Source organism: Schistocerca gregaria, chromosome 1, assembly GCF_023897955.1.
Source record: "Schistocerca gregaria isolate iqSchGreg1 chromosome 1, iqSchGreg1.2, whole genome shotgun sequence".
Taxonomy (NCBI): Eukaryota; Metazoa; Arthropoda; class Insecta; order Orthoptera; family Acrididae; genus Schistocerca; species Schistocerca gregaria.
The window spans coordinates 935,534,993-935,560,208 of record NC_064920.1 but is presented as its reverse complement, the minus strand read 5'-3'; positions in this window follow the sequence as shown (position 1 = coordinate 935,560,208).

Sequence of the window (25,216 nt, the reverse complement as noted above, 5' to 3'; positions counted from 1 at the left end):
TCGGTTAAAAGCTTTCCTCATGTCAGCACGTTGTAGGTGTCGCCACCGGCGCCAACCTTGTGTGAATGCTCCGAAAAGCTAATCATCTGCATATCACAGCATATTCTTCCTGTCGGTTAAATTTCGCGTCTGTAGCACTTCATCTTCGTGGTGTAGCAATTTTAATGGCCAGTAGTGTACAATTATTCATGAACCATGATTCCCAAAGCAAAACTTACATAAGAATGCAATTATGGTCCTATAGAGAGCAAAATACGCCTGAACTGTCTGGGCGGTAAAGCGAAACAGATACGCATTGAGACGATATAACATAATGATACAATCATGAGGTTACCGTCGCAACTTGTGTTACTTCGGTGTATGGTAGTTAGTGAGGAACATCTTCTTCATCGAATTAAAGTAATTAAACCGTTGCGGATAATCAGTCACAGGGGAAAATATTAGTCATCCATTGCCAAAAGCAAGCTGTTTGCAGATGTTGCAAAACAGGCACCACGTGTCCATCTAGCCTCACACCGTTGATGTGGAGATTTGTGGTAAGGTCTTATGGGACGAAACTGCTGAGGACCTCGGTCCCTAAGCCTACACACTACTTAATCTATCTTAAACTAACTTACGCTATGGGCAACAAAAACCCACCCACGTCCGAGGGAGGACTCGAACCTCCGACGGGGGGAGCCGCACGGACTGTGACAATGCGCCCTAGACCACGTGGCTCACACCGTTGATGTAGGTTATGGAAGTGAACTGGTGTGTAAATGCCAGTTTGTTGAGCAGAATTCACACGGTAAGTTGGGTCAACATGAAGGCATCACATAATGACAGGAATGGGCTTTCATGTTTAGGCGTGCTAATGACCACACTGAGAATAGGATTGTAGGATGTGTTAGTAACATTTTAAGGAACATAGTTCTTCTTAAAGAAAATAGCGATCTATAATTATTATAATCAAACTCGAAGCAGTCTTGCGCGCTTATTTTTTTAAAATTAGGTGAGTGGTTTTGATCTTATTATAAGATCATCTTCAGACCATAGATGTCTGCCGGAGGCGGTGGTGCATGGCAACACTCTTGTTTGTGTCCGGTGGTGTACTGCCTCAACGCAGCCTGCATATTGTGTCCACAAGGAAAGACGTACCATTCGCAGTCATGTAAGGGCAGTCGTCCTACAAAGACGGGACAGAGATCGAGGATGAGCTCTATACATTCTTACTGACAACTGGAACTCAGCGGGATTACTGCCGTCAGTGAATTTAGTACGATAGGAAATGATTTCTAAGCGAATATAACGAATGGAACTGTATTAATTGGATATTTGGGGTTCGGTACCTCCAGCATGGAGCAGTAAACGCTCTCAGAAGCAAATGCGTTTCAGTGTTTGTGCACATGACGTCACAGAGGAACACTTCGCGCCCATGTGTGTATGCTGGAGGTTGTGTGATCCGTGAGTGTTGACGTATGATTTGAAAGTGAAAGTGCTTTCAGTGTGAGCAAGCAATGTCGGGTTGTGCTGTTGTTCGTTGTAAGTCTCACAATCTCACAATAAAGTACAACTGAAGTAGTGTTTCACAGTTTCCCTTGCCGTGTAAGTGTGCAAACGCCAAACACTTTGGCTCTCGAAATGCTGTACAAAAGACGTTTTTAAGGTTGTAAATGCTAGACTGTGCTCTCATCATTTCAAACAAACTGGTTACCTGAGAGATATGCTTTAGGAACGACTGCTTAATAGTATTTACATTGTGTGATTCGCCTGTAGAAGTAGCGCCAGTTACAGGACACCACGGGTAACTGAGGAACAGAAGAAACGTTTCCACAAATGCGAGATTCCCAGAAGAAGGCTAGAAAATAGCTCTGAGCACCATGGGACTTAACATCTATGGTCATCAGTCCCCTGGAACTTAGAACTACTTAAATCTAACTAACCTACGGACATCACACAACACCCAGTCATCACGAGGCAGAGATAATGCCTGACCTCGCCGGGAATCGAACCCGGGCGCGGGAAGCGAGAACGCTACCGCACGACCACGAGCTGCAGACAAAGAAGGCTAGAGACAGTATAAAAGCGTGCAGTGTATTCGCAGTTGCAAATACGAACAACCATCAGTTGATTAAGGTAATAATGGCAATTGAATATTTTGTCAGACAGAGTCTGGCACCCGGATTTCTCGCTTTGCGCAAGCGGTCACCTTAAATGCTTTTTCCATCCGCGCACGACTCATCCAAACTTCCATATGTTATCGTTCCTGCGTCACAACCTGTGCTCGTACACACATTTTGTCATTCTTGTGTAGGGGTAGACGATTTAATTGAAAGCCGGTGCCTGATATCAAGGGATAAATATGACAATGCAGTGCAAGTGTTATTAAGAAGAACGATAAAACGTTCCTTTGCGCATATTTGCATGGGGAAGACGAACTGAGAAGGGCTGACAGAGGATATGGACAGAGATAGAGGGAAAGAGGAGATGGATTAATAGAAAACTGAAATACACTCCTGGAAATTGAAATAAGAACCCCGTGAATTCATTGTCCCAGGAAGGGGAAACTTTATTGACACATTCCTGGGGTCAGATACATCACATGATCACACTGACAGGACCACAGGCACATAGACACAGGCAACAGAGCATGCACAATGTCGGCACTAGTAAGTGTATATCCACCTTTCGCAGCAATGCAGGCTGCTATTCTCCCATGGAGACGATCGTAGAGATGCTGGATGTAGTTCTGTGGAACCGCTTGCCATGCCATTTCCACCTGGCGCCTCAGTTGGAGCAGCTTTCGTGCTGGAAGTGCAGACCGCGTGAGACGACGCTTCATCCAGTCCCAAACATGCTCAATGGGGGACAGATCCGGAGATCTTGCTGTCCAGGGTAGTTGACTTACACTTTCTAGAGCACGTTGGATGGCACGGGATACATGCCGACGTGCGTTGTCCTGTTGAAACAGCAAGTTCCCTTGCCGGTCTAGGAATGGTAGAACGGTGGGTTCGATGACGGTTTGGATGTACCGTGCACTATTCAGTGTCCCCTCGACGATCACCAGAGGTGTACGGCCAGTGTAGGAGATTGCTCCCCACACCATGAGGCCGGGTGTTGACCCTGTGTGCCTCGGTCGTATGCAGTCCTGATTGTGGCGCTCACCTGCACGGCGCCAAACACGCATACGACCATCATTGGCACCAAGGCAGAAGCGACTCTCATCGCTGAAGACGACACGTCTCCATTCGTCTCTCCATTCACGCCTGTCGCGACACCACTGGAGGCGGGCTGCACGATGTTGGGGCGTGAGCGGAAGACGGCCTCGCCGATACCCCAGGAGCAACAGTGTCCCTAATTTGCTGGGAAGTGGCGGTGCGGTCCCCTACGGCACTGCGTAGGATCCTACGGTCTTGGCGTGCATCCGTGCGTCGCTGCGGTCCGGTCCCAGGTCGACGGGCACGTGCACCTTCCGCCGACCACTGGCGACAACATCGATGTACTGTGGAGACCTCACGCCCCACGTGTTGAGCAATTCGGCGGTACGTCCACCCGGCCTCCCGCATGCCCACTATACGCCCTCGCTCAAAGTCCGTCAACTGCACATACGGTTCACGTCCACGCTGTCGCGGCATGCTACCAGTGTTAAAGACTGCGATGGAGCTCCGTATGCCACGGCAAACTGGCTGACACTGATGGCGACGGTGCACAGATGCTGCGCAGCTAGCGCCATTCGACGGCCAACACCGCGGTTCCTGGTGTGTGCGCTGTGCCGTGCGTGTGATCATTGCTTGTACAGCCCTCTCGCAGTGTCTGGAGCAAGTATGGTCGGTTTGACACACCGGTATCAATGTGTTCTTTTTTCCATTTCCAGCAGTGTAAATACTTACTTGGGCAATGCCAGACACAACATAGAACTTAGAGACAAACTAAGTGCTTGTTTTTGAGAGTGAATCGTGGACTCTGGAGCGCAGTGTACGATATTTTATCATTGCCTTTACATACTGAATTACCTAATCACGACTCGTGACCCGCCGTCAAAATTTTGCTTTCACCTATACCTCCCTTCTGAATTATTTATAGTGGTTCCACCGTGTACATTGTTGCAAGATAGGATACTGAGGGCCAGTGGCATATATCCAAAATTAATCTTCCCTCCGCTGCAGAGATAGATGCATTCTGGAAACAACCGCCTAGGATGTGCCTAAGTCATTTCTCCTTGGTATCCTTCCTTCCAGGAGTAACAGTAGAATACGTTATTCAGGAGAACGTATACGAAGTGTGGAATGTAGAAGAAGAGCTCCTGCTCGAAGCAGGGCTGTTGTCGTGAGTCATGTCTGCATACCTCAAGCATCCAAATTCGAAATAAACGAGCGCAAGACGAAACAATACTTGCGTATTTGCACCTAGATCATTACGCTGCGGAGGGATAAAATCAGGTGACAATGTACTTGCCACTGTATTCACAAACAGTTTGCAGAACACGCCCACCATAAATTGTAGAGCAGGTTTAGGAATAGGGAGACGAACACTATATAAATATATCTGAATACGCTAAAATGAGTCCATTGTGCCACGCTGAAATAGCCGAGCGATCTAGGCGCTACAGTCATGGACTGTGCGGCTGGTCCCGGCGGAGGTTCGAGTCCTCCCTCGGGCATGGGTGTGTGTCTTTGTCGTTAGGACAATTTAGTTTAAGTAGTGTGTAAGCTTAGAGACTGATGACCTCAGCAGTTAAGTTCCATAAGATTTCACACACATTTGAAAATTTCTTTGAGTCCATTGTGTACATAACTTAGCTCTCCATTGTGTGCATAACTTCGTTTATTCCAAAATTTTTCTATACCAAAGCAAATATCAGGCCGCTCAGAAATTTGGTGGATTGTGCAAAGTACATAACTGATGAAAATGTTACACAAAGTATTAAACTGAAAGATGAACATGGAGTTTTAAAATGTCTAACTGTGTACATTCAGTAAGGAGTAGAGCCTCACGTGATGCACTCAGAGCCACAAGACGCCGTGGCTAGGAATCGAAGAGCACCTTAACTTGCTGCTGGGGTAGGCTCTGCGGTTTGTAGGCGCGTCCACAAAGCATCAACTTTGGTTGCAGAAGAACCTGAAAAAATAAGTTGCCGATGGACGATATCCCAGACATGTTTGAGGGCAACTTGTCAGGCGAACTGGCAAATCAAATAAGCAATGGTACGCATCGTTCTTCGCAATAGGGTTGTACATTCCCCGCTGCATGCGACAGGGTGGTATCCCGCTGAAATATGGCATGTGGAATGCTTGGAGCAGTGGCAGTGCCTCGGGCTGCAAAATGTTCCTGATGTAGCGGTAGCTGCCCAAATTCCCCTCAAGACGTTGGTGGCGAGATCGTACGTTGCAGACAATGGCGCCTCAAACAATGACACACGGCGTTTGCCCACTATGCCGCTCAACAAAACAACCGACCGACTGCATTCACCACGACTCTGCGGCGTCGAACGTGTATGCGGCCATCACTGTAGGACAAGTTGAAGCGGGACTCGTCCGGAAACACTACATTTTGCCACTCAGTACGCCAATATGCCCACAGCAGTCTGCTACGTTGATGGGTTCTTGTCTGCGGAACCGACGCAATGGAAAGTTTTCCGACAGTCAGTCCCGCAGAATCGTCGACATAAGAGATATCCACCCCCACTACAGTGCTCCAACGACGCTCCAGCACTGCCTACGAAGCTATTTTGTTGACTAAGACCAAACCGGCAAGATGGCGGTCATCTCGTGCTGGTCACATTGTGTAGTCCATCACCTGCTCGGCGCCTTCTTTGCTTCACTGGTTCCAGATACGCCTATCTGTTGAAACAGTGTGCCAAGTACTAGGCACAATGTCATGGAACGACAAACCCTTCTTCAGAAGCCCGATCATTCTGTTAGGTTTGCAAGCACACAGACGCCGATATTCCACACTGTGATGTCGGCGAAGCATAGTGGAACTTCGTTACACTTCGTACGACGGCTACTCACCGAATGGGCGTTGCGTAACACCGGCCTGACCGCTCACCCAACAGAATGCGCTATTGGTCCCATGTGCACGCCACCTCACTGCCATTTATATAACTCATTATGATGCCACTGTTCTACACGTCCTCTTATCCTGGCGTGTCGCAGATTACATACACTAGTGTATAACAGTTAAAGAGGTTGTATATTTGTTGAAGCAATGCTGTAATCATGGCACTGGTTATTCCTGTTTCCTCATTTGTGACGTATCGATATGCAGCTCAACACGCTGGACGAGAACGTGGGTGGATGCCGTTGAGCAAATGGTCGTCAGAACGCCGGGTGGAGGCGGCGCCCTGAGCGATGGAGGAGCGAGGCGGCCGAGGCTGGAGCTGCAAATTGCCCAGAAAACTGACAAATAAATCAGAATTCGAGTGGAACTGTGCGTGGCGCGGCGCGGCGCCGGCAGGAGACCCACGCATCCATCTTGTAATTTAATTTCGACGCCGGTAGTAGCGGTGCTGGCGCCGGCGCCAGAGGACTCGCGGCTGTGCAGGAGGCCGGCGGCTCGTGATGTAGAGGAGGGGGCGCCGCCTGCACACCTCCCCCCACCACCACCTCGCCGCCCCTCCCTCAGGCCCTGTACGAAATGAACGTCGGTCAGCGACCGACGGCGCCGGATTAACCTTTTCGTGTCACGTCGTATTTTCAGTTCACCGTTGCACGCAGGTAGAGGCTCAGCTGTACAGAAAAATTCTCACACTTCCCCAGTATAAATGTTGCGTCCGTCCAATAGCTTCTCAAAACGTATAACAGCCTACAACTCCGCATGCGGCCCGGTAGTCAATACTGTGACTATACGGTTGTGTCAAATACTTTAATAACAGTTGTCAGCCGGGCTCTTAGTTTCAGACATTAGATTACGGATAATGTTCAGACTAGCACCATCACTCAAAACTTTCATTTCTGCTTGTTATAACCTCATAATTAACTCTATTATGGGTAATCGTGTAAAATTTCGTTCTGCACTTTGATAGCGTACAAAAACTGAGCTTTTTAGCGAAAATTTCAGTTGTTAGAGTATTTAAAGAAAATTTAACTTATTCGCCATAGAAATAGCTACTGCATATATATATATATATATATATATATATATATATATATATATATATATATATATATATATATATATAACCGAGTTTTGTGTGTCCGTTTATCAACTTCAATCAAAATTGCAGAAAATTAGTGAGGCATACTGTTTGGATACACTACCTTCTACTAAGGAATACGAAATTTCTTTTAAAATCCCTCTATATCATTACGTTTAGGATCTTAAATGTTAAACTTTGTTGTCGACTAAAGTACTAAGCCATTCGCTGTTTTCTACCATTCTGGAATTTACTCTTCAAAACTAATTGGAATAAAACATCAGAAATTCTTATTTTGGTGCCAACACTTTCCACCTGCAAATAAAAATAGTTCTACATTGTCAGACACTATCTGTGAGTACATTCTGTTTCCCATTGTACAAAAGTATGCAAACTAACGTATAAAAAAGTCTAAAAAATTCCTGCTATTATTTTGGGGTAGAAATATAAATATATGTATTAATTACATGAAGTAAATTTGGAACAACGAGTATCCTGTCTATGACATTCGTTGTGGTTAGATGTATTGGAGACTCAGGTACTGAGCAGCAGCAGCAGCAGCAGCATTCTTCTGATTGATGATGGACTGTCGAAATTTTGACTCATGTTGATATTACTATCCGGTAGCAGTCCCGAGAAGATTACCCAGTACAGTATTAATTTTTGGTAAAGATCAGTACCATGGAACCAGCAAAAACTATTGTAATTAACACTTATTCAAAATCAGCTCATTTCCCCAATGCTACCCGCTTCAAGTTACACACTAACACCATAACAAGATTAAGCATAGTTGCTTTGTGTAATTATTAGTCTTTGCTGCGGCATCTGTCACAGTCCTTAGTTACTGACGGAAATTCATCGAATAAAACGGAAATAATATCTGGCGTTCCCCTAGGACAGTGTTAGAGGCCCGCTGCTGCTTTTGCCCTGTATAACCTATTTAGGTGACAATCCGAGCAGCGTTGATACGTCGTTTGCAGATGCTGTGGTCATTTACCGTCTCACAGAATCATCAGATGATTAAAATAGATTTGCAAAGTAGTCAATACTATACGGTGCGAAAAGTGGCAATTAACTATATGAATTGGAAAGTGTGAAGTCATCAACGTGAGTACTAAAAGAGATCCGATGAATTTCGGTTTTTCTATATGGCTGGCTCTGAGCACTATGTGGCTTAACTGCTGTGGTCATCAGTCCCCTAGAACTTAGAACTACTTAAATCTAACTAACCTAAGGGCGTCACACACATCCATGCCCAAGGCAGGACTCGAACGTGCGACGGTAGCGGTCGCGCGGTTCGAGATTGTAGCGCCTGCAACCGCTCGGCCACCCTGGCCGGTGGTTTCTCTACACAGGGTGCTACGAAAAGGTACTGCCAAACTTTCAGGAAACATTCCTCACACACAAATAAATAAAAGACGTTATTTGGACATGTGTCCGGAAACGCTTATTTTCCATGTTAGAGCTCATTTTAGTTACGGATGAGGCTTCATTCCAACGTGATCAAATTGTAAATTTTCATTATCAACATGTGTGTGCTGACGAGAATCCGCACGCAATTGTGCAATCTCGTCATCAACACAGATTTTCTGTGAACGTTTGGGTTGGCATTGTTGGTGATGTCTTGATTAGGCCCCATGTTCTTCCACCTACGCTCATTGGAGCACGTTATCATGATTTCATACGGGATACTCTACCTGTGCTGCTAGAACATTAACAAGTATGACCCAACATGTGGTTCATGCTCGATGGAACTCCTGCACATTTCAGTCGAAGTGTTCGTACGAATCTCAACAACAAATTCGGTGACCGGTGGATTAGTAGAGGCGGACCAATTCCATGGCCTCCACGCTCTCCTGACCTCAACTCTCTTGACTTTCATTTATGGGGGCATTTGAAAGCTCTTGTCTACGCAACCCCGGTACCAAATGTAGAGACTCTTCGTGCTCGTATTGTGGACGGCTATGATACAATACGCCAATCTCCAGGGCTGCATCAGGGATTCCATGCGACGGAGTTTGGATGCATGTATCCTCGCTAGCGGAGGATAATTTGAACATTTCCTGTAACAAAGTGTTCGAAGTCACGCTGGTACAATATGTCGCTGTATGTTTCCATTCCATGATTAATGTGAATTGAAGAGAAGTAATAAAATCAGCTCTAACATGGAAAGTAAGCGTTTCCGAACACATATGCACATAACATTTTTTTTCTTTGTGTGAGAGGAATCTTTCCTGAAAGTTTGGCCTTACCTTTTTGTAACACCCTGTATATCACCCAAATATAAAGGCTGTAAATTCAGCAAAATACGGATTAAAATTAAGAATAATTTAACTTAGAACGATGACATTAGTAATGCTGTGGAGAAAGCAAACCAAAGATTGTGATGTATTGGAAGAACACTTCGAAAATGCAACAAGTCTACTTAAGAGATTGCTTATACTACACTTGTCCGCCCACTTCTTGAGTACTGCTGTGCGGTGTGGAATCCGCATCAGATTGATGGAGGATATCATAAAAGTTCAAAGAAGGGCAGCCCTTATTATCACAAATAGGGGAGAGAGTGCCACGGATATGATACGCAAATTGGGGTAGCAATCATTAACACAAAGTCGTTTTTAGTTGTGACAGGATCCCCTCATAAAATTTCAATCATTAACCTTATTACCAGAGGGTGAAAATATTTTGTCGGCGCCCACCTGCATAGGGAGTAATTATCATTAATACAAGAAAACTCAAAGTTCTCAGGGAAAGAGTGAAGAGTTCCCTTTTTCCGCGCGCTCTTAGAGAGTGGAACGATAGAGAAATAGCTTGAAGGTGATTCGATGAACTGTCTGCCAGGTACGTGTGAACTGTAGAGTAATAATGTAGTTGTATATGTACAGAAGATTAGTATGCGTTTCCTTAATATGTTTCACCATTTCCAAAGAGCGAAAATGCGCATTGCACTGCAGATACTATGCAAAGTGGAAATTTTTACTTTCGGAAACATACGAAAATTATCTTATATAATTGTGTATAACTGATGCTGAAACTACAGGCATCTGTGTATCTGACACTAAGAAGCCCTCCTTCAACGTGATCTAGTTTTAATTCGAGACAAGAAGATGCCTGCCCGACGGAAACTAGTTTTCTGTGAATAACGTTCCGCTTCATATGCAGAAAGTGGATTACCGCAAGATAATCCGCTGCGAGAAGGGACTGCCCCTTGTTTTTTTGGCTCCGCTAGCAGCGTACTATGGTATGCTGGCGCGAGGACTGCAGTGTGTACGTAGACCGCGAATCAAATACAATGTTCATCATCATCAGTGCCCTGCCTGTGTTGTCACATGTTGCTCTCGGTGGAGTCCTGTCATTTGCTACCCTCTTCATTTTCTCATAATTGTTTCCCATCCTTGTTCTATCCATCCACCATCTGGTATCTTCTGTTTCTTCTTCGTCTTCCATTCACCGTTCCTTCCGTAGCATCCATCAGGAAAAAATCTCTTCTCATTCATTGTCCAAGACAACTGTGTTTCCTCTTTCTGATTACCTTCAAAATTTCTCTCTCTTCCCTCACTACCTCGGCAACTCCTCATTTACCAATTTGTCTACTCCAAGGGTGGGTAAATACGCTACTGCAGGCGCAGACCCTGGTGAGTGTTATTTGCTCGCTGGCGCAGTCTGCCAGCCGCTCCCCTTCCACCTCTCTGCTATCAATGCTCGTTTGTTACCGAGATACCGATGCCCGCACGCCAAGAAAGGTCACTATACTTCGTGTCATTAGTTTTGTGGGCGTGGTATTCTGTTTGGCGTTCGTGAGAGGTCAAAATTAGTGACAGGAAGATGGCTGAGGAGGAGTTAAGACGGTCAAAACGAAAATCGGTCGAACACCTTTGCTTCTACTCACAGTGGGAAGAAGATAACTTTTTGCTATTGAAACACAAACCAGCCTTCAGTGTCTGTTTGATAGTGCAATTTCGTCGGCGTGGAAGAAGTGAAATCTGAAGTGACATTTTTCAGCTCCTTGATGAGCAATTCATGGGAATTTAGGATAATAAGGAAACGAAGGTTAGATATCTCGCGTTAAAACAGAAAGTGGAGAACGCCAAACTAGGCATGATGTACGTATATCTTGAAACTGTTACTGTTATTTATAAGATATTAGGTGGTTTTGCCCTTGATTTTGTCTCTTACCTGTAACATATTCACAGGAAATTAATAATGAATTAACAAAATCGAATCTCAGCAATTGTATTACTGACGTTCACCTGAGTGGAGCGATTCGTTTAATGGTCAGTTATCTCACTGCAAATATCGAGGTCACAGAGAAAGTAAATGTTTCTTTCTCTTTCGTAACTAGCAGGCCAGCTCAGAATGTAACATTTCTGTGAAATTACATGCAAATAGAAGTTTAATTTTAAAAAAAGCATGTGCTCTTTGCTTATTACTTTATGTCTCTGTTGTATTTATGACCAAGAAATTAGGTCGATGAGATTCATACATTAATTCTCTTTTTTCTTGATTCTCTCCCCCTGGAGCAAGCTAGCCCACAACTCTAGTAACTGATCCTTGTTATCTGGGCCCTGGTCCTGGGACGCAGTTGACGCGCGAGCTGGTCTCACACACGTTCTGTCGAGGTCGGCCACGGGTGTACCTCATCAACATGCGGACAGTTCATAGACACGTGCCACGTGTAGAAGAGTGTTGTAGTAAAATGGCTCCACGATATCGATAAGAGGTAATACAAGACGAATGGGAAGTCCGCGACGTACCGTTGTGTCGTTCGAACTCGCTCATTCTCGACCAGACGTCACCTGAAGTCACACCTGAAGGCTCCCTATACGATGAGGACAGCGTAAACCATTGCGCCTCTCCTAAATATCGGAAGTCGCTGTTATACCTGCCAACGACGATCATCTGGGGTCGTGCCAAACCACGATTCATCACTGAAGACAATGCGACGCCATACTTCATAGCCCATGCTTCCGAAACGCAGCACCACTCCCAATGCAGCCGCAAGAGTTTCATTGTTGTCACCAGCCTACCAAGGGACTGCAATTCCCTATCCCGGCTGCAGCTAGTCTACGACCAACGGGTCGAGATGACACTGGAGGTTGTAGGAAGCCTGTTACTTGCTCTCGGATGGCAGTCGTAGATGTGAAGGGATTACGATGTGCTAGGTGTAAATACGACAGTCCTCTCTTGTGGTGGTCCGACATGGTCAATGGGAACCTTGATGACGAGAATTCCGGCACTCACGTTCCCATGCAGCCCAACTTCAAGCGACGGTAGCATCACATGTGTCACCAATCCAGATATTGCACTTTTCTATTTCAGTCAATGAGAGCCGTGGCCGAAGACGTGTCTGGAGACTCCAGGACAACGGAGGAATACCACCGTCTCTGTTGCCTACCATACCAGCCGACAACCAAGACAGGTAGGTCCTTCATCCCATTTATTTCCATAACAGGACTCCTTTGGTTGTCATCGCGGAATCCTTACAGCACAGCGGTACGTCGATGATATTCTACGCGCTAAATTGTTGCCCACCATGACGACCCATCCTGGGTTTACTTTTCAGCAAGATAATGCCCCTCCGCACACGGCTAGTATTTTTTTCTGCTCGTCTTCGTGCTGACAAAACCATAACGTGGCCAACAAGTTCGCCGGAACTCTCCCCAACTGAGAATGTTTCAAGAATTATTGGCAGCGCCCTCCAACCAATTCGGATGACTATTTAACTTGTCAGTAGGACAAAACTGGCGCGACATCCCTCAGGGACACATCCAGCAACTTTATCAGTTATTTCCAATCCGAAGAACTGCTTGGATAAGGGCAAGAGGTGGACCAACGCGATATTAATTTGCTCAATTTATGAAACTCTTTCTCTTGAATAAATCACTGGTTTTTCCCAGATTTTAATCTTTTGTTTGTCTGTACATGTACTTCACGTCTAGCGATTTCCTCCCCATTCGAGAATACCTTATTGGCGCTTCTTCGTTTCTTTTCCTTTTTTTCCCTTCCTTCTTTGGCTCAGCATGTTACTTGCATCATTTCTAACCGCTCTCCCCGTCCCTCCCCTAGGATCTTAACATGACGCCAAGCGACGTTTTGGTGTTACCTCAGCTAAAGGGGTCAAGGCATTTCTAGATTGCAAACGGGGTGATTTCAGACATTAACGATCCATCGCGCGCAGGACTGTGTGGCATTTAATGGTGAATATCTAGAGGAACACCAATATTTTTTCGTGTTCGAACCTTTATTTTTCTCAGGTGGTTATTAATCCTGTATTTCGTAACAATTAAAACCTTATGCCCGGAATGCACTGACTTTAATGCAAAGATATGCTAAATTGTACACTTCACGAAATACGAAACCTTGGTTTATTTATACTACTGGATCAGTGAGTCACAACAGAATTAATCCTGTTATACAATAATTATGGATAAGTAAACTGTGGAAAATAGTACCTGAATTAAAAGTCATGGCACTCTTTGATTTAAAATGATGAGAAACTGTAGTTTGTCAACAAAAGAAATTGCATAAAAGACACTTAGCGACCCATCTTACATGGGATCCGTACTATGTGGGACAAAAAGGACTGCTCGACCGCAGATTATCATAGACACGTTTTATAGGGGGAAGAGTATAGCAGAGATGTTGAAAACTCTTTAACTGTTAGACAATGAAAGCTGGGCGAGGTATGCCTCACGAAATCACGTTTTCCAAATTTCAAGAACAGTTTTCCTCAGAAGAAAATACGGATATTCTTGTGTGCCCTACGTATTGATGAAATGTAGCTTGATAAATTTACACCTTGATAAAATTTCTTACCCAATTACTTTTTCAGTTTTTTCTGCAAGTACGTATCTTGATAGATATTGGAGTTTACGCGTCACAGTACCTTAGCATGCCGCTTTAGGAGTAAAACGAAAGTAGCGCAGCCCGTGGATGGACAGCGCCTTATTGTTTTGACCCTTGTAACGTCGAACTGAGGTACTATGGCGGGAGTATTTCCTTGTGTACCAGGAATGAAGACATGTCCTTTAAAGACAATAAAACTTTATTGCGTGACGTCGGTGGTGAGGATGAACACAGTTTGACTGCTCCTTGTAGCAGCTCGCGCAGAACTGGGCCAGCTGTTTATTTTACGTATGCTGTATCCATTAGCAGAATAGGAAGATATATCTATGTACTGCCCAAAGGAAATTTGAGAACATGACTCTGGGCGCCTCCCATACTCCATTAAACAATTATTGAGTATCGGTTATGTTACAAAATTAAGTGCAAAACAAAATATCATCACATCCTCGTACTCTTACATAACACGAACTGAAACATCCGATCCGCGCGGGATTAGCCGAGCGGTCTCAGACGCTGCAGTCATGTACTGTGTGGCTGGTGCCGCGGAAGTTCGAGTCCTCCCTCGGGCGTGTGTGTCCTTGTCCTTAGGATAATTTAGGTTAAGTTTTGTGTAAGCTGAGAGACTGATGACCTTAGCAGTTAAGTCCCATAAGATTTCACACACATTTGAACACTTTTTTTTTTTTTGAAACAGATTGACCGGTGCGAAAAACAAATTGGATACAGTCATTCATCCTATCATCCTAGGTGCTTTTCGTGGGACTTTGAGAGCTTCAATAACGTGTATGCCCCCTGTGTAAGTCTACGAAGATCACCCTATGATGCCCGTTCCCATTCTTCTACGAGAGCCCTTGAGAGTTCTTGGAGAGTCTGCGGTGGAACAGAGCGAGTTCAAACACGTCTGTCAAGCATGTCCCACACATATATTTGGTGTTCAGGTCTAAACTCACGGCCGGCCGGTGTGTCGGTGCGGTTCTGGGCGCTACAGTCTGGAGCCGCGTGACCGCTGCGGTCGCAGGTTCGAGTCCTGCCTCGGGCATGGATGTGTGTGATGTCCTTAGGTTGGTTAGATTTAAGTAGTTCTAAGTTCTAGGGACTGATGACCACAGCAGTTAGGTCCCATAGTGCTCAGAGTCATTTGAACCATTTTTTTTCTAAACTCACCGCTGGAAATTCCATTACTTCAATGTCCAGGATGGCAAGACATCGCTCGTGACACCTACCACAAGGGCCCTGGGATTAGCTTGTGTGGGTAGAAGTGCAAGGCCACCATCGCATGCGTTAATTACGATATGGTCCACCATGGTCTGTCAACACTGATGCCTCCCCACAGACGGGACTTTGGCCGAATCTGTCAATTTCCTGGACAACATTTGGCAGTTACCGTTCACCATGGCGTCTCTGCACATGAACTCGATAGTCATCTTGCGTCAGATATTCGCATCTGAATAACACATTTCTCTTCTAACTAAGTTGCCAGTCGACCTAGGAACAACGCCTTGGTCTTAAGATTCTTTCTCGTAACCTGTTCATTGCAGTGCGATTGGACGGAGGGACTCTAATCGACTTTCTTGCAGTGTTCTATCGGTAAGCGTGTTACACCGTACGCTGAGCTGGCCAGATAGCGGTCTTTAGGCCGAGCTGTATCGTTGATCTTGTCGAACTCTCCTTGTGTCCCAGTCTCCCTGCAGCGCGTGCACAGCTATGGATGACAGATGAGACATTGGCATTTGCAGCAACACGACGGAAAGCCCATCCTTTTTCAATCAAACACACAGCCCTTGCAACTTGCACTGCATTAAGGTGTCGCACTACACGTGCATGGTTGAACACAAACTACCACAAATGACAAGTGCCCTCTGTGTACCTCAGGCGAGAACACTTGGATACCGGTACTAACTTTTCTCTGAGGAGTCATCTGATACTGCAAAGCATTTAAAATACCGGGCGTTGATACCCCTGTTCCCCTAATTCATTAGAGAGTGTATTTGGCACACTGAAAAGTCCTCTGGGACTCAGAGGATGTAGACGTAAGAGAGGAGACGTACAGAGATCTCGTCACGAGGTATGTATGTATACCATTAAAGTCTTTGAGTGAAGTGGAAGCAAGAGTAAAGAAGTTGAGAGCGAGATTGTAGTTCTGCGGTGTGTGCACATTTCTTGCTCCAAGGGTGATGTGAGGAAGTAGAGACCACCGTGCGTTAGAAGAACAATACGAATTAAACATGCTGACTAAAGAGTTAATTAGTTTCGGGCAATAATTCTTCTTAATGAACCTGTAATGGCAGTCTGTGGCGCGACTTCCGCAGCGCCTGGTCTAGTGGCGAAGGGACAGAGAATAGTCGTCGATCTGTAAAAATAACTGAGGAAAGTTTTCTTCGTTAGGCTATTGAGACACCTCATGCGACGTCTGCACAGAACCGATACCCACGCAAAAGCGAAGTGACGAGGAAACATACGAAAAAGAAAAATGAAAGTGGACAACGTCATTGTCTCCAGACCGAATCGGGGGTGTGCTTTGCTCGGGGACTGGATGTTTACGTAATCATACTCATTTCATCTCAAGAACATTCAAGTCACCGAAGTGCCGTAAAATTGTAAGACTTGCACCAGACAGCGAAAAACACTAGACAGCGAGTGCCGGCGAATATTGCAGTGTGATTTTTTCATCTGTTGTGCTCAAATTTTTCTCGCAGCTTTATTTGTTACGATATTTGTTAATGTTGCCTTAGTTACATACGTAAACAGAAACAAAAATTTCATATTTTCAGGAAGACAACAACCACCAATATTGCCTTGCTGTCCGTAGAAGCGTAAAGAAGCATTGTTACGAACAATGGTTAATCGCATGGTTAAAATTCAAGTGGACACAAGCGAAAGACAAAATGAAACAGAAACTATTAAACCATTTGACTACAGCAGTGGGTGCAATCATGTTATAAATAGATAAACTAAGCCACACAACAAATTTAAGTCCACCAATTCCTGAACAACCACCCACAAACAGAAAACACAACTTTTGTAAGCCTCAATTTCCTAGGGAATACTTCTCAAAAAATTGATGAAACCAGTTAACAGGTTCAGAATAGGAAAGGATCAAACATCCATTAGATAGTTTGTCGCTTTCACCAAATTAACGTTTATTTAAGAAAAAGTACTGATCAATTAAATTCTAGATTAATAACAGCATCAGAACCATCAGAATTATAGTGACCTATCAAGTAACAAACTACGGAAATTTACGAATATAAACAAAAGGAAACAGAAGTCAATAAACACAAAGCATTTGAGATTATGAACAGCAAGAACGAAATTTGAATCGTTCAGAAAAGGAAAACTACATTTATCAAATACAGAACACATATGATTTTATGAAAAACAGTTAGTAGAAAATTTGAACATCTTTCTTTTATGAACAGTAAGAGGATTAACAGCTTGATTATAATTTACAAAATTTTATGAGCTAATCCCGCTAAACTCCACGCCTACAACCGTGGCTACAGTCGCTCAATCCAGATATAGCCCCAAGGGACAAGACAACTTCTCAACTTTTGCTAGGTATGACAGACGACGTGCCATAGCGCTCCCACGGCAATAACTTAGATCTCGGGCGCCGGGCAGGATGACACCAAGGTCACGCCCCAGAAGTCACGGCTGCAAACACAGAGGTAGACTCGCGTGTTTCGCAATAAACTGTGAACATAAATAACACGTGAGGCAGTACCTTCAAACAATGACAGAATATACACTAACAAATCATCAGACTCGGTTTAGAAAGATAAATGCAACTCGTAACCTCAGATAAAACAAATAGTTAAAGCCCAATTTAAATATATATTTTCCTTCACAAGGCTTTTAATCAGATCAGGGGAAACTCGCTGAGATTGACAGAGATAATTAGAACTGATTTTGTCGTACACATTAAATTTCATATGTTTTTTTTCTAGGTAAGATAGTAGGCGAGAACATGTAACTGACAAGATGCAGTTACAAACAAAGCAGTTGCAGTTAAAACCCTTGAGGCATAAATAAGTATTGCCAAAACGTCTTAAGAAACTTTGGTTAAGGTGAGCTTAAGCAAAGCAGAAAATTTCACTCAGTAGTAGCACTACGTAAATCAATTATAACTAAAACACATTATCAATACACTTTACTAAATCACGTATCTTCGGAGAAGACCCAATTGCGACTATTGGCCACTCTCAAACCAAGGTACAGTGGTGAACAAACATATACATATTATTCACTGAACAAGAGAGGATAATATTGCGTCAGTTGTCCTTTAGACAATAAAACCCCAAGGCCAGAATATCAATAGGCAGCATCTTACGGTACACTTTCACCAACGTCAATTATCCTTTTAACTCCTTTTTAATAACAGAAGGATGCTTTCGTCACCAGAGCTTCAGAGAAAGACTTTCGTCACCTTATTTAGTGGCTGCCCAACATTCGTCAAGTGGCTCGGCGATGCGGCTGTGTACATGCGTTGTCAAACCCAAATCGACCCAACTAAAACCCGCCACCAGGCACTGCTGCTCCAGCCCTCCTCCTTCCGTCGCGTGCCGTTCACCACGCACTGCCTCCGCAGCGAGCCCCCACACCTCAGCCAGGAAAACCAAAGATAAGTCACAAAGAGAGGTGACTATCGATACCGATGCCAGAGGTAGTCAGGCGAGCGAACCGAGCCGCCTCGGCTCGATTGACAATCACTTCAAGATATACATAACATAAAAATAAGCTATTCTACCAACAATAAAATACAAAATAAAATCATACACAGTACCAAAACCACTATCGAAAGTTAGGTTATACAACCTCATTTGCAACTCATATCTAAGATTCTACATCTGACAAACTCGTAGCAGCTTCACAACAGATTTCAAAGAGCATATGGATGCACTCAGTCTTAACAACCTGAACAAATCCAGCTTTGTCTCACATTCCCGAAACATTCTGCATTTCTGCAAACAACGTAGAACAAAACCTCCAAACATATCTTGTCAACAAAGGTGTGATACCTTACCTTCGTGAAGAAATCTAAATCAGTCAGTGACCAAACTGAACTGGGAAATAATTTTTTCCTCCAGAATTTCGAAGACTTACTAGACCCTAACCCACAACCCCACGTCTCACCTAACGGCCCCCTCTACCCCTCTCTCTACATCGTAACTACAGTGGTGACGACATAAAAAGCCTATTACAGAATAAATCCTGCACTATGTGTCTAAATGTTGACGCCCTCTAGTGTTCGAATAAAACTTTTATGCGTATTACTTTTGGCTTCAATAAACAGATTCAGCCTTGTTGATATTGTACCTCATTTTAATGGAGTAACAGAAATAAGTCAGCAGTTCATCTGAAGTTTTGTTCTTGTCTTAAATATAAAGTTCGTAGTCACACAAGCAGCTTTAGATCCTACAAATACAATAACTTCTATACATACTAACTCTAGCTGAAATAAAATGAGTACGTCTTTACCAATATTTAAGATCATTTTAATGTAACAACATAAATAGGTCAGCACTTTATTTGAAGTATTGTTCTCGTTTTTAAATTTAATGTTCACGGCCACATACACAATTGCTGTTCATTGTAAATACTGAAAATCTGTATTATTTTATTCCAGAGCATTCATGTAAGTGCCAATCTGGATTAAAGTATTTGCTCGCAAATTAACTGTATTACATTTTAATATACGAATAGAAATGAGACACAACATCGCTCCATTCTTTATCTGCGATCTTGTGTATCGGAAGACAAAACAATGGGGTTAGGAATGTTTCACTTTCTGTGAGATGTATCCATGAGCTGGATTTCAGTTCATAAACACATAGTTGAAACACTTCTCTCCTTTCGATTTCCTGCACTGGCTGCTGCATCTGAGACGTCTATATTTTCCAACTTTTGTGTGTCTTAACTGACATATTCCGTCTCTATCGTTCCTTTCTCTTTGCTGCTTCTGCCACCTAGTAGACGCAAACTGACCGGTGGCGGCCCATTTCCAATGAGCTATCACAACGGCTCCCTCACCTAAATCTTTAGCATTACAGTGAGTAAATCCATCTTTAATCAGTTTCAAAATGGAATTTAGCCCTTTATTTCTCCTTCATTTAAGAAAAAATCAATTCGATTTGTTCACAAACATCACATGTCTAAAGTTAAATAAACCACTTTAGTCTGTTCGAGAGCACTGTTTTGAACTTCTTATTCATTAATTGGAATACTAAGTTTGGTCAAAGAGGCCTTATAACATAGAAAGGTCTTCTCCATGGCTTGTTAACTTCATTGACTGCTCCCTTCTCACACTTTCGTCGTTAACAATACCTTCTTTCCTGCCCTGAACAGCTTGGGATTTTGAGTGCAATAGTAAGACTCTTATTGTTCTCATTACATTCGTTATTAATAGTCCTTGCGGTAATATGTATCTTGCACATCTCTTCCTTTAGTACCACTGCGTGCTCATCATTGTTGGATTGTACTCTAGCCAAGTCAAGATGCACGATTCTGGTAATGTTGCACATTCTTCTGAAAAATAACTAAAATTTAGTGAACTCATTTGATGAATGCGGCGTCGTGTTATATACAAAAGTGGCAAAATTTATCCACTCATTCGAGATTTCTTGCTTCATTGCCAGATAATCGCGTAATTATTCTGTTAGTGTTCGATGTGTCTTTCCGAGTGCTCCGTTCGTCTGGTGCGCACAAGGTTGAATCATCTTCGTCCGAAATATCCTTTTTAAGATGTTAGTAGGATGTGTGTTCTTTAGCCACTGGCTTTGCTATCGCCTTGTACAGCAGCATAACTGAGACAAATTATAATTGAGTTCAGTTAAAAAAAAATAACTACCATGGTTTGTTTCTGAAAAAGAACTGAACAGGTATACAACAGAGAATTCCTTAAGTTTAGCTGGCTGGAATGATGGGGAGTAGTGGATTTGGTTCAAATGGCTCTGAGCACTTTGGGACTTAACTTATGAGGTCATCAGTCCCCTACAACTTAGAACTACTTAAACCTAACCAACGTAAGGACGTCACACACATCCCAGCCCGAGGCAGGATTCGAACCTGCGACCGTAGTGATCGCGCGGTTCCAGACTGTAGCCGCTTGAACCGCTCGGCCACTCCGGCCGGCAGTAGTGGAGTACTGCTTGAAACCGGTCAGAGGTTTTGCTGTCTGACAATGTTTGCATTTTATTAGAACTTAATCAATTCCGATCTTCATATCGTTGAAGTAACATCACATACTTTATTGAAACATTTTCTAGGGCCAAAATGGCCATAACTAAGGTTTATGAAACAAAAAGCTTGTTAACCAAACCATCAGGTATGCATACAACACAGAGAATGTGTCAGGAATTCCGCGTCTGAATATAATGTTGTTTTATACAGAATAATAATGTCTCAGTGCAGTATCTGTTTTATCACTCCACTCCTTACTTCCTTCCCAACTGGTTCTTTGTCCTATACCTTGGCAATAGGTCTATGTGGAAAATAAATATGGTTTTCATATGCAATCTTCTAAATATACCACAAACTAAAATTGTTTTGATGACAGTCCTCCTCACTTCCTCTAATTAATCCAACAGGTGAACATGACAGAGTATTAGCAAAAACGTTCTGTGACTCAGGAATATTACAATGGTGAAATGCGCAGTGATCAGCATGCAGTTTAGTGTCTTTCTGATAGAAATAGGAAAGGAAATTAGTAAATGCGCAGACCATAGCCAGTGCTTATAATTCTGTAACTGAGTAATTTGACCGGAGACAATTGGCAGATGCTATACTGCTGTTAGTAATATTATCATATTCCTCAACTTCTTGATGTAAATGAAATCCCTTTTAGAACTGAAGGTAGAAATGCAAGTATCACACGGTAATTCTGAGTGACAGGATATAGGAGCAGAAAGAAGACCATCTTTCAATCTCTGAAATTTGGTGTGAGTCCTGTTATCTCAGTGCCACAATGTACTCTTGCCTATTAGTTCACGTAATCTAGCTGTAGACGCGTTCATTAAATTAAAGAAACAGTGAAACTGGAATTTTCTCAATGGTTTTCAGTTTCTCTGAATCCAGTTGAAAGACTCCTGAGGAAAGAAAGCGACCACGAAACATAATATAAGATGTACCAAAATCTGTTTTTCCACCTTAACTGTAAGGCTAAAATCCGAAAATACGTATTACAGAGAACTTAACAAGCGACTGCACTCAAACGAAGACTCTTCTATATTTAATATGTCGACATTAAATATAATGTTTTCTCTCAAACTGTCAGAGATAATGGTGTTTAATCTTCGAATGAACTGTGAAGAGATAGAAAATGAATTGTTTGTCAGAAAGTCGATTCAAAAAATACAAAAGTCAAGACAACCTTTAGTGATATTAAACATGGAGGTAATATTAAGAGTTCAACAGGAATTCTACTGTTAAATGCAGAGGAGACATCGGATTGCTGGAAAGAGCACACGGAAGATCTTTGTGAGGGGGAACGTTTATCCGGTGAGGTGATAGATGAACAAACAGCTGTCGATAGGGAAGAGATAGGGGATCCAGTATTGGACTCAGAATTTATAAGAGATTTGAAAGACCTAAGACCACATAAGACAAAATTGGTTGACAACTCGTAATTGGAATTTTCAAAACCTTTGTGGGAGATGGCAAAAAAGGACTATTCACGTAGGTCCGCAGAAAGTATGAGACTGGCTATATAACATCAGGCTTTCGGAAAATCATGATTCGCACAATTCAGAACGTAGCAATAGCCGAGAAGAGCGAGGATTCTAGTACGATCAGCCCCACAGCTCATGCATGCAAATTTCTGATGCGAATAATACACAGAAGATTGGAAAAGAAATTCAGGATATGTTATCTGGCTATCATTTTGGATTTAGGAATGGTGAGGAGACCGGAGAGGCTTTTCTATCGTTGCGGTTGATAATGGAAGCAAGACTGAGGAAAATTCGAGACACTTTCATTGGATCTGTTGACCTAGGAACAACGTCCGACAATGCAAAACGATACAAGAAATTCGAAATTCTGAGAAAACTAGTGGTAAGCTAGAGAATAGATGGTTAAAATACAATATGAACAACAGCCAAGGAGGAATGGCAAGACTTGACGACCAAGAATGAAGTGCTCGGATGAAAAAGAGTGTATGACACGGTGTAGCCTTTCGACCGTGGTACTCAGTGGAAATAAATGAGAGGTGTGGGATTAAAATTCAGTGTGAAAGAATATCAGTGATAAGATTCGGTGATGAAATAGCTATCCTTATTAAAAATGAAAAAGAATTACAGGATGTTCTGAGTGGAATGATCAGTACAATAAGTACAATATTCGGACGGAGAGCAAACTGAAGAAAGACGAAAGTAACAAGAAGTAGCAAAAATGAGAACAGCGAGAAACTTAACATCAGAATTGGAGATCCCGAAGTGACAAATTTAAGGAATTATGCTACATAAGCATTAAAACAGCCCATGACGAACGGAGCAAAGACGCATCAAACCAGTAAGGAAGAATAAAAAAGAAAGAGAGGAAATTTTTTTAAACAATCCATACAAGTATATCCTCCACTTTCTAATATCCAGTCTTTGAATTTGAAGCACGCTAACATATTACTAACATCTAATTTTGGCTCCGCACCATTTAAGTTTTAAACGGTTTAGTGCTTATTCTAGGAAGCTACGCGCAAAACTACTTCTGTGGTAAGTAGGGATACTAATAAAAATATAACTAAAGCTCATGTCCTTGACATACTAAGTTGAAACGAGTTTACTTCCTCGCGTCAAGGCCCTATCCTTTTATCTTTGTTTGTTGTAATGGTAATGTCGGGCAGCGTGCTACTTTATCACACTTAATTAATAAAATAATTAAGATTCCCAGATTCAAAACAGAAGACATATACGGTGACAATAGGTTCCAATAACATGTTTTGGTTGCATAGTTATCCTCAAACAGAATATTTATTTTATTCTGCAGATGTACCACAGTCAGCCCGTCGACCGAAGTTTCGTGCTCGTCAGGAAATGTATCGTTAGTCGTCTGCTTCGCATGTCAGTGTAGTCACATGCCATTTCGCCTCTGATAATCGTGTGGATCTGGTGATTTAATTTTAATTATTTCCGCTCTCTACTGCTGGATGAATATCCTTGTTCTGTTAAAAATTTCCATTATAATTGTTACAATGATCTTCACAGTAATAACTGAACTGCCCATTTCGATGTCAGCTGTGTGGCAATTCCGCTGTAGGCGGTAGCTTTCCCTGTGATTATCACTGTCATTGTTTTGAGAAAGGCAATCATCGTTGTCGAAGTGAAGCTCTATTAGCGGAGACGGAAATTCTGGTATGTTGTCTTACAACAAGTCGCCAAAATGATGTGTCTTGACCGAATTGTTAATTTTCTTAGAGGAATTCTTATAAATACAGAGGGATCGTAAGGATTTTTCAAAAATATTTTCCTACACACCGTATATTCGAACGAGCGCACAGGCTGTTCAAAGTTCTTAAGCATAATAACACTGTGTTTAATGCTATCTCGTGTCGTATCTGACCAAAAAGCGGACAAAAATGAATGGTAGATTTCACCATAAGTTTGACATCGCTGTACTAAAGAACGCAGCTTGTAGCTGGTTCACCCTCGAGGTACCTGACCATAAATTCTAATTTATGACCATATAGCCATGCAGATGTGAGAGAATTTTCAAACTGATGAAGACAGTTTCACACAATATTTAAAATTTTTTTTTAATGTTATGATGGTCAGAAAATGCTTATAATCAAACCCATCATTATTATGTGCAAAAGGAATTTCCTATTACATCATAGGTGGCATCCCAAGTGTCTGGTCTCCGAAGAACATTATATTTGTAAGCAAGCTCTCACACATGGCACGAATTTTCTTGCTCATCAGAATTTGCAATTTGAAAACTATCTTGCCCACCATCATTATCTCCATGGTCGACTTTCTTTACAATACGAGAAAGGTGTTCGTGAATTTTACTATTCTTGTGCATTTCTTGTCTGTTAATCGTCAGCTGTCCATCCTTGAAACGTCGCAACGATTGTAATTCTTCAGAACTAATGAATGGGACTGGCTGGGTGTCATTGGAATTTTTATCAGTACTGGAGGACGTTTTTTAGTTTTTTTAGTCAATTCCTCCACTTATCTTGAAACTTTGGTCAAATGAGATTACTTTCAGTGAATGAGATTCTGATTCTAGCTTTAACACTTCCAATTCTTGTATTCATGTCATGCTAAT